Source organism: Vulpes vulpes, chromosome 13 (assembly GCF_048418805.1).
Source record: "Vulpes vulpes isolate BD-2025 chromosome 13, VulVul3, whole genome shotgun sequence".
Lineage (NCBI taxonomy): Eukaryota > Metazoa > Chordata > Mammalia > Carnivora > Canidae > Vulpes > Vulpes vulpes.
The window spans coordinates 157,603,769-157,613,505 of NC_132792.1; the positions used below are offsets into that span (position 1 = coordinate 157,603,769).

At 45.1% G+C, this 9,737-nt stretch overlaps 1 long non-coding RNA gene across 1 annotated transcript; it reads right to left on the minus strand.

The window, feature by feature from the left end:
- Positions 1-2,714: 2,714 nt before the first annotated feature.
- Positions 2,715-8,721, minus strand: LOC112934581 (uncharacterized). Its single transcript, XR_011996416.1, has 3 exons — positions 8,086-8,721; positions 7,552-7,640; positions 2,715-5,757 (listed from the first exon to the last, which is right to left on the minus strand). It is a non-coding gene; the product is annotated as an uncharacterized lncRNA (long non-coding RNA).
- Positions 8,722-9,737: the final 1,016 nt, after the last annotated feature.

Below are 9,737 nucleotides of genomic sequence, written 5' to 3' on the forward strand. Positions count from 1 at the left end.
TATTCATTTTCACTTTCTAGGAACAGGAAGAAATATTTAAAGAATTTCGCCAACAAATGATCAAACAGAAAAGAGGATTTACCAGACTATTAGAAATCTCTGAAAACAAGTTTAAAAGTTAATTAGTAAGGTACAAGGTATCTATGCATTATCCCCTTTCCAGTCTTCTTATTGGTATTTAAATAACAACATACCAGCTAGCTGCTCACAGTTTGATTTTCTGCAGTTCTTTTCCTAGGTGCAAAATGTTTGACCCTGCAAAGACCAGGTGACTCAGCACATTCAAATTGCAGATCTCAGGTTTAGGGGGTGGATGCGTTCCTCTCCTCTTGCAAGTACTGCAGAGAAGATACCGGGATGGAATATTTTCTTTTCTTTTCTTTTCTTTCTTTCTTTTTTTTTTTAAGGTCTGAAAGTTAGAAGATTCTAAACACACGCGTCTCTAGCCGATGAATGAATGAATGAACCAACAAATATAAAAATAAAGAGAAAAAGGATTGGCAGAAAAACAATTCTGATTGCTAAAGAGATTGTTGTACTTAAGACATTAGCATTTAAATTGCCCCAGTAGGACTTGGGGGAAATACCTCACTGAGGCTAAGAAGGTGGGGAAGCTGGTAAAGTTTGCACCTTTTTTTCTCCTATTGTTTAACTGGAGCCAGTTTTTCCAGCAGCAGGATGAACAGACCACGGTATAAAGGTGAAAGAGGCACTGAGAAAGCGAATATATGTTTTTTACGTTCTTTAAAGACGGTAAAGCTCAGAAATTGAGGATTTTGAGCGCTATGCTTTTCTAGTGGTATATATATTAGCAGTTCCCCAAACTCGCAGATTATCAAACCACAAGGGGAGGTTTTTATAAATGTAGATTTGCAGTCCCCTTCCTGCCCTCAATTATGATTCAGTAGGTGTGTGTGGGGTGGGGCCCAGGAATCTGTAACAGCACTCACCCAAATGATTCCTTTGCATGGCTGGGTTTGGGATCAGACGAAGCAGATAAACAAAGGTGCAGCACAACAAATGGTGCATCTACACCTCCCCCAGCCCGACTGTGAATTGTGTGGGCGGAAAATCAAAGAGTACTTTAAAACTTAGGAGGATGCACCTTCCTAAGCTCAAGCTGTTAGTAAATATGAGTAACATTCTACATTGTCTTAACTTTTAAAATTCCCAATGAAATCCTAACCTTAAGTTATTTTAGGACATGACCTTGCCTCTCAGTTCCTGTTTATAGTGATGAGCTACACATATCTTTGTGCCTGAAACAAAGACTCCTTAGCCAGGTCCTGTGTTTGCTAATTTCCTTCAATTCGCTCATAGAGTCTTCCCAGCAACCCCTCCAGGTGGCTGCTCCTATCCCTAAGTCACAGATGAGAAAGTGGAGGCCAGGAGAAGGGAATTGTTCTAGGCGATAAAGCCAAGATAGAAACGATGGCGTTTACTGGTTTGGCTTGCTGGGTTATTGGGAGGAATTTACACATGAGCTTTGGATCCGTTCTTATCGTGAAGGATCTCAGGCCTGGTCTAATCTTCCCACATCCAGCCAACACTGATTGCGTGGGGCATCGTGCCAGGCCCTCGGCCGACACACACAGCCCCCCTCAGGGAGGGGTCCTCCCTGGCCCGCTCGCCGGCTAGTGGGAGGGAGAACAAGGAATCCTCTCCATGAGGTTCTTCTGGGTTTTGTTCAGTGATCTGTGCCATTGCCAGGGGAGCACATGCTGGGCTGTCTAAACTGTCAGATGTGCACTTTAGATTCAGAAGCGTGTTCCCCCAAATTATGAGCTCAGAAGGCTGTGAGGTACGCGGGTGGGAGGGGCTGTCTGCGGCCCTCTTTGAAAGCCTTCACAGAGGATGTGGCTTATGAACTAAATGTTGAAGGATAAAAAAGACTTCACTAAGCCAAGAGGAGAAGGGGGGTGGGGGGCTCCAGGCCCAGAGCAGCATGTGCAGAAGCGGCCTGGTCTAGCAGGGACTTGAGGCCCAGGCACAGCGGAGGGAGAGGCTGCTGCGGGGCAGGGAAGCCAGGGAAAGATCAAGAGGGGATTTTAGGTATGTGAGGAGTTTAGACTTTAACACATGCAAGAGGAACCACCAGTGGGGTTTTTTTTTTTTTCAAGATTTATTTATTTATTTATTTATTTGAGAGAGAGAGCCCGAGGGAGCTTGAGCAGGTGGGAGGGCAGAGGGGTGGCAGGGAGGGAGGGAGACCAGGAGACTCCCGGCTGAGCGAGGGAACCCCACAGGTGCCGAGCTCCATCCCGGGACCCTGAGATGATGGTGACCTGAGCCTAAACCGAGGGTGGGACGCCTAATGACCGAGCCATCAAGCGCCGCACCCCTGGTGGCTTTAGTGCAGCCAAGTCCTACCGAATTTGTATGTTAGATAACGCTTGCCACAGGGTGGAGAGGGAGCCGCAGATTGAGGCCCAGGTGGAAGGCTGGGGGACAAGCTGCGACAGGCCCAGGCCGCACTGGGGCCGAGGTCCCCTGTCACCGCGGAGCTCTCCCGGTTCGGGCTGCGAGCCGAGTGCGGCCCCGGGCAGGTGGAGCGCAGGTGGAGCACAGGTGGAGCGCAGGTGGCGGGCGGCAGGTGGCTGGCGGCGGGGGCGGGGCGGCTCCAGGTCTCTAAGTGGGCGGGTGGACTCGCAGCCTCCCTGGCCGGGGACCCGGGACACGTGCTGTGCCCCCAAAAGAAAAGGCGGGGAGCCTGGTTCTGAGCACGTTGAGCTTGGGATGCACATAGGGTTTTCTTTTATTTGGAAATTGGCTGGAGATAAATGGTCAGAACCAGAAGAACAGATTCGGGAGTCATTTGAGATGTTCCAAGCCCTGGAGAACGGAGTTTCGGGGAGCCCCCGGCTGTTGGGCAACTCAAGGGAACCCGGAGCAGCGGTTATTTTGTCCAAAAATGTTATAGCTGTAGTTGAGGTGCAGCGGGAGGACGAGGCCTTTCACCGGCAGGAGGCCCAGTGCCCGGGAGGCCTCACCACTACCACCCCGGGCTCCTGCGAGGCTCTTCCCCCTTAATCCTTACACTAACCCAGGGAGGTGAGACGGTAAGGAGGCCTATTATCCCTCCTTAAAAATAAGGAAAGCAAACCACAGAGATGCTGAGTAATTTGCCCACACGGCCAGTAAGCTGGCTGAGAAGCCCCTGACCCGGGCAATCTGGCTCCAGGCAGGGCCCGCGCACCAGGCCTCTGGCTGCACCCACTGCCTCTCACTGTCTGATGAATGCTCGGGGGGAAAATGAGAGTTAGAGAAGGAAGGAGAGATGAACAGCACATCACAGCACTTAAGAGCACAGTGGTTAAGATTGTGCCTGGAAATAGCAAGTGGTCGGTGTTTGCTATATTATTATTTAAAGCATGGCAGCTTCACAGAGAAGTGGTCAGAAGCCCCAAATTTAAATGTCTGCTCGCCATTTGCTAATTCTATAAACTGGGGACCGAATATGACCTCTATGAACCCAGTTTTTTTTTTTTCCAACTAGAAAATAACACACAGCTCAAAGATTATCCTGAAGATAAAGGGATATATATAACCACCTGAAAAGACGTATCACGGTCTCTAGCACACAGTAGCAGCTGGTGATGCAGGAGAAAAGTCCCCCCGTTGCAGGTAACGTACCATCAGTTCTTCATACAAAGCTCAAGCTCAGAGTGGGCACAGCACCAAAAACAAGATATCTGGGGGTGGGTACTGGCTGGCTCGGCCAGCAGAGCGTGCCGCTCATAATCTCAGGGTCGTGCGTCTGAGCCCCATGTTAAAGATCACTTTTTTAAAAAGTAAAAAAAAATGGGGATCCCTGGGTGGCTCAGCGGTTAAACACCCTGCCTTCGGCCCAGGGTGTGGTCCCAGGGTCCCGGGATCGAGTCCCACAACGGGCTCCCCACAAGGAGTCTGCTTCTGTCTCTGCCTCTCTCCGTGTCTCTCAGGAATAGATAAATAAAATCTTTTTAAAAAATGAAAAGTAAAAAAAAAAAAGCCAACATTGTTCAAGACTATTAATTCTTAATGGCAATTAATCACTAATTGTTATTCTGGAGAAAAAAACCTGGGTGGGGTAAAAAACAGTCACTTTGGGAATTACAACTGCTCTTATCAATTATTCAAGAAAATTAAATTACTTGCCTCTGAAAATTAGCTTGGATACACTAAAAGAAAGTGTGTTTCACCAAAACTCAGTTCATTCCAAAGTGACTCAATCAGAAGGGACAGGCTTGTGCATTGTACCTTTTCTCCTTCTCCTTTCCTCATTCTAGTATTGTTGGGTGCCTGGCCGTCTCGGTAGGTAAAGCCCGCAACTCTTGATCTTGGGGTTAAGTTCGAGCCCTGTTGTTGGGTGTAGCATTCTTAAAAAAATAAAAATAAAAATAAAAACCTTAAAATTTAGAATATTGTCCCGTATAGGGTAGAAACAAAAAAGAAAGCAAATTAACTCTTGGGAAGAACAGACACTGAGATCCCAAAGTGCAACACCACTGGGCCATGTGCCAGGTGGTCCAGAAAGATCGTTCTCAGCCGGCAGGCTCAGGGGATGGTTAGAAAAAGGGGATTTGATCACGGCTTTAAAGGACAAACTACAGGGGCACCTGGCTGGCTCAGTAGGCAGATCATGTGACTCTTGATCTCCAGGTCGTGAGTACAGCCCCAGAGCCCCACGCTGGGGACAGAGTTTACTAAACAAAGAAACAAACTACAGTTGAGAGAGCACAGCCAGGCTCCGGCGGCCCAGCTCTCCTGCCTGCGTGTCCTGCGGTACTGAGCACCCTCCCAGGCCCGAGCACCCAGCCACGGGAGCAGCTGCTTCTCAGGACACCCAGGCCATCCCTGCACGGAGGCAGCTACCTACGCTCCAGCTTAGCGACACTTCCTGGGCTCTGACTGAGCTTCGCATTGCTGCTCTCAAGAGGAACATAACCTCCTCTGCAGAGCCTTCCCTGAGCACTTGCCCTTCTAAGGCTTCCACCTGGACATGCCCACTTTCCCCAGGGCCCCTTCCCCCACCTGACACACACGACGCCGTAGCAAGTCAAATGAACATTGCATCTTGCTGCCTTTATATTACCTACAACTGTGAAAATTTAGCTTATTTGTATTTTTACTGGTGTCCTTCTGCCCCTCCCCATCCTCTGCTAAAAATGGTAAGTAAGCTCCATGCCTGCCTAGATATTGTCTTTCTTGTCCACTCTTAACATTCTCAGCACCTGGCAGGAGGTAAAGAACTTACTAAATATTTATTGAATCAATAAAGTAACACAGAAGAGCGTGATCAAGTTGCAGAGGCAGAAAAATAAAAGCTGAACGAGAGAAAGCGGAGAGTCGCTCATTTGGGGCAGCAGGACACCTGGAGACTGAAGTGAGGCAGCCACAGGGTGGATTGAGCAGATTGACGTGGAGAGCGCTCGGGACAGAGGCGTCCTGAGGGAAGGACTGTGAATATGATGAACTGAAATGAAGCCAGAAAACCCAAGAGAAAAACCACTTGTTACCACTAAAATTGGCAAAAATTAAGAAGCCTGATAAAGGATGTAATGTACAGCATAACGACGATAGCTAACGATACCTTACTGCATCTTCAAAATTTGCTTAAGAGATCTTAAGAGTTCTTATCACAAGAAAAAAAATTGTTTTAAAAACATTAGAAAAATAAGTCTGGGGGTGCCTGGGTGGTTTAGTCGGTTGAGCATCTGACTCTTGATCTCAGTTCAGTTCAGGTCTTAATCCCAGGGTGGTGGGTTCAGGCCCCTCCTGGAAAAAAAAAAAGTCTGAAAAGTGTTAAGGGTATTTGATGAACAGTTTTCAAACAGCTGAAAATCAATTTGGGGATCTCTCTTAAAAGTGAAATTGGGGGCAGCCCGGATGGCTCAGCGGTTTAGCGCCGCCTTCATCCCAGGGCCTGCTCCTGGGGTCCCGGGATCGAGTCCCACGTCGGGCTCCCTGCATGGAGCCTGCTTCTCCCTCTGCCTGTGTCTGTGCCTCTCTCTCTCTCTGTGTGTCTCTCTCTCTCTCTTTCTGTGTGTGTGTGTGTCTCTCATGAATAAATAAATAAAATCTTTTTTAAAAAAGTGAAATTGGGCATATTTAAAATGTAGCAACTCTGTATCCTGGTTAGGCTGTATCCTAGCCTAAGAAACTAATAGGTAAAAATAATGTAAGCATTGTTTATGTGAGCAAAAATCTTAAATCAACCCACAACCACTAATGGACTCATTAATAAAATATGGTGTTATTTGTACCATGAAATACCAGAAAATTAAAAATAATGAGGATGTATGTATAATAGAGAATATATATATATAGAGAGAGAGAACAAAGAATGTCCTATGAAAGTAAGCAAATCATAGAACAATAGGTATATATGGAACCATTTATATATATTTAAACTCATAAAACAATACTACATATAAATTATGAGTACATGTAAATATATGTAAAATATTTTTAAGGACTCCCCAGGTAGCTCAGTGGTTGAGCATCTACCTTTGGCTCAGGTCGTGATCCTGGGGTCCTGGGATCAAGTCCCACATCGGGCTCCCCACAGGGACCCTGCTTGTCCCTCTGCCTGTGTCTCTGCCTCTCTCTCTGTCTCTCATGAATAAATAACATCTTTTTAAAAATAAAATAAAATATTTTTAAAGCACATATCAAACTGAACAGGGGCTCTGTGAGGTGAGATTAGAAGGATAAAATGGAACTGGAATTAGTATTCAAAGGAAACTTGATCTTCAGTGTTTTATGTCATTAAAACAAATTGAAACAGGTCCAAAAAAAATAATAACTGTTAATTTGGGATGATGGGAATATCATCCACTTTTTACTGGAAATCAGAAGAGGGATGCTGGACACAGATGGAAAAACTAAAAGGATTTCAGGACGGGCAGATTGGTGCAGTCTAAAGAAGGCTGAAAAGATGAAGAGTTAAAAAATATACACTTTTTTTTTTTTTAATGATGAGAGGCACCACGAAGAAAACTAACACTGAGGTCCATCTTTGAAAGGTTTGCTGTGTTAATGAGGCATCTAAGTGATGTCCAAAAAAAAGAATTCAAAACTCAAGCTGGTGCTCAACAGCTGTCCTGGGGAAAGCGAGGAATAAAATGGGTGCTCGATCAATTCCCTTCATAACCAAGGACTTTTTCAAGGTCTCTAGAGAATCCACTCTGTACGTCTGGTTTGTTTGCAGCATGTACAGAAACCCATACACAGTGCCCTGTACTTAAATATTAGTCTCCCTCTTTGAAAGTCAGGTGACTAAATTTAAATACACATTTCTAGAAAGCCTGGGGGTCTGAGCTCTGATAAGCAATCGAACCACTCCCGTAAGGCAGCTTGTTAACATTTCCCTCTCAATAAGCAAGAGAGGCGGACAGTCAACCAGGACCCAATTTGCAATGTCTGGAATAAGAGACTTTACACCTAAAACTCTATTTGGAAATCAAACTCTCTACTCTTCTTCTTCTTCTTCTTTTTTTTTTTTTTTTTTTAACTCTCTACTCTTACATGAAGATTATCAACTTCCAGTTATCAAAAGAGTCCACTTACCGTCGTGGGGGCGCCCGGCTGACTCAGTGGAGCAAGCAGCTCTTGATCTCATGGCTTTGAGTTCAAGTCCCACGTTGGTGTAGAGATGACTTAAAAAGAAAATCTTTTTAAAAAGGGGTGGGGGGCAGCCCCCGTGGCCCAGCGGTTTAGCGCTGCCTTTGGCCCAGGGTGTGATCCTGGAGACCGGGGATTGAGACCCACGTCGTGCTCCCTGCACAGAGCCTGCTTCCTCTCCCTGTATCTCTCTCTCTCTCTCTGCGTCTCTCATGAATAAATAAATAAAATCTTTTTTAAAAAGTAAAAATAAATAAACATAAAAAGGGGTGGGGGCTGCACCTGGGTGACTCAGTTGGTTAAAGGTCTGCCTTCTGTTCAGCTCATGGTCCCCGGGTCCTGGGGTCCCGGGGTTCCTGCTCAGAGGGGAGCCTGCTTCTCCCTCTCCCTCTGCACCCCCACCCCCAGCTCATCTGTGTGTGTGTTTGTGTGCTCTCTCTCAAATAAATAAAATCTTTTTTTTTTAAAGAATGCACTTACCTTTATTAAAATGCACCCCTCTAATATTTCATAATTATGGGTTTGTTTAGTGCCGTCGTTATCCTTTTATAATGTGTTTTGCAACCTCTGAAAATGTCAATATAGTCTGGGGCGCCTGGCTGGCTTAGTCAGTGGAGCGTGTGACTCTTGATCTCAGGGTTATGAGTTCGAACTACGTAGGGTGTAGGGATTACTTAAAAAAAAAAAAAAAAGTCAAGAGTCTTAGCTCTTCTCTAAAGAGGGAAACACAGGACAGTGGGTGACTGGTCAGGGTGACTCAGGGACAGAGTCAATATTGGAACTCAGAATCCGGGAGCCTGACATCCCTAGTTCCTAAAACCAGGAGGCTTCTGCTAACCCCAGCAGAATTTTACTTCTTCACCAGACTATGCTTCTCTGAGGACCTGGGAACTGGCATATCAGTTTCCAGAGCTTTCTCCTTCAAAAGCAGTGAGCGGCCAGAAGTAAAAGTTGGCCTGCCAGTTGTGGTCCTTTGCAGCCGCAGAGTATCTGAATTCAAGATTCCTGTCTCTAACCTTTGCTTTTTCATAAGGCCTGGCCAAACCTCCACTGATACAATCTCACCACCTCCATAACTAACGTAACTTTGCCAGTGAGGCTGGGTCAGTTTTTTTTTTTTTTTTTCCAGAATCCTCTGTTCAGACTGGGTTACACACAAATCAAGTGGCCCTGTTGAAACTATTTGCTGTTTTGTATGTTTGTTCGAGTTAGTGCTATCTTGGCCGGGCTGAGCTCCTAACAGCCACGGGGCTGGTATGCTTGCACTGACCTTATAAAGCCAACAGTGCGAGGCTGTGTATACAAGGATTTAGGAGATTATTTTACCAGAATAAAGTTGCTGTGTAGCCATCCCGTGTCTGTGGCGTTTCTTTCCATTAACAAATTGAAGAGTTCCTAAGCACCTGAAATTAGATGGCTGAAAAAATAAAATAAAAAACTAATATACTAAAATTTAGGTTTACTGACAGGATCAGATATTTTCAGTGAAAAAGCCAACCCAACTGTGGTTTCTGGGTGTGCTTTTTCTCATGGGACTTTAAAACACTTTCACAAATAATTTTTTCACTACCACATATTTTTCATTCCGATTATATATATATATATGTATATATATATATGTGTGTGTGTATATATATATATATATATATTTTTTTTAAGGAACTTAATCACTCCTTCAAAGTCACGCAGCCAGTTCATAGCAGAAACCAAACAGGAGCCCGAATTCAATTTCACTATTATGAATCTGATATCGCGTGTCCTTTTTGCTAAGCTGTATCGCCTCCTTATTTTATTTCCCTTAGAAAGTCACTGTTTACACGTCAGTCGAAGTGGTCACGTTAAGACAGAAAAGAAAGCTCACATTAATTATCAGCAGGTCCCTTCCTAAAGCAACAGAAACAATCAAGGTTTTGCTCAAAAATAAGCTACGAAAACAATGTTGTGTCTTATCATTTCATCTACCAGTTTAAACCTTCGTCGTATTCATTAATTAAAATGTCCTAAATCTCCTAATGCTAAAATATTCTTAAACTAGCATACAAAACCCCAAAACGCATGTCAGCCACAACACACACAAATCCATCACTCAATCTCGGTCCATTAGTCTTGCCAAGGCCAGTGTCGAGTATTCC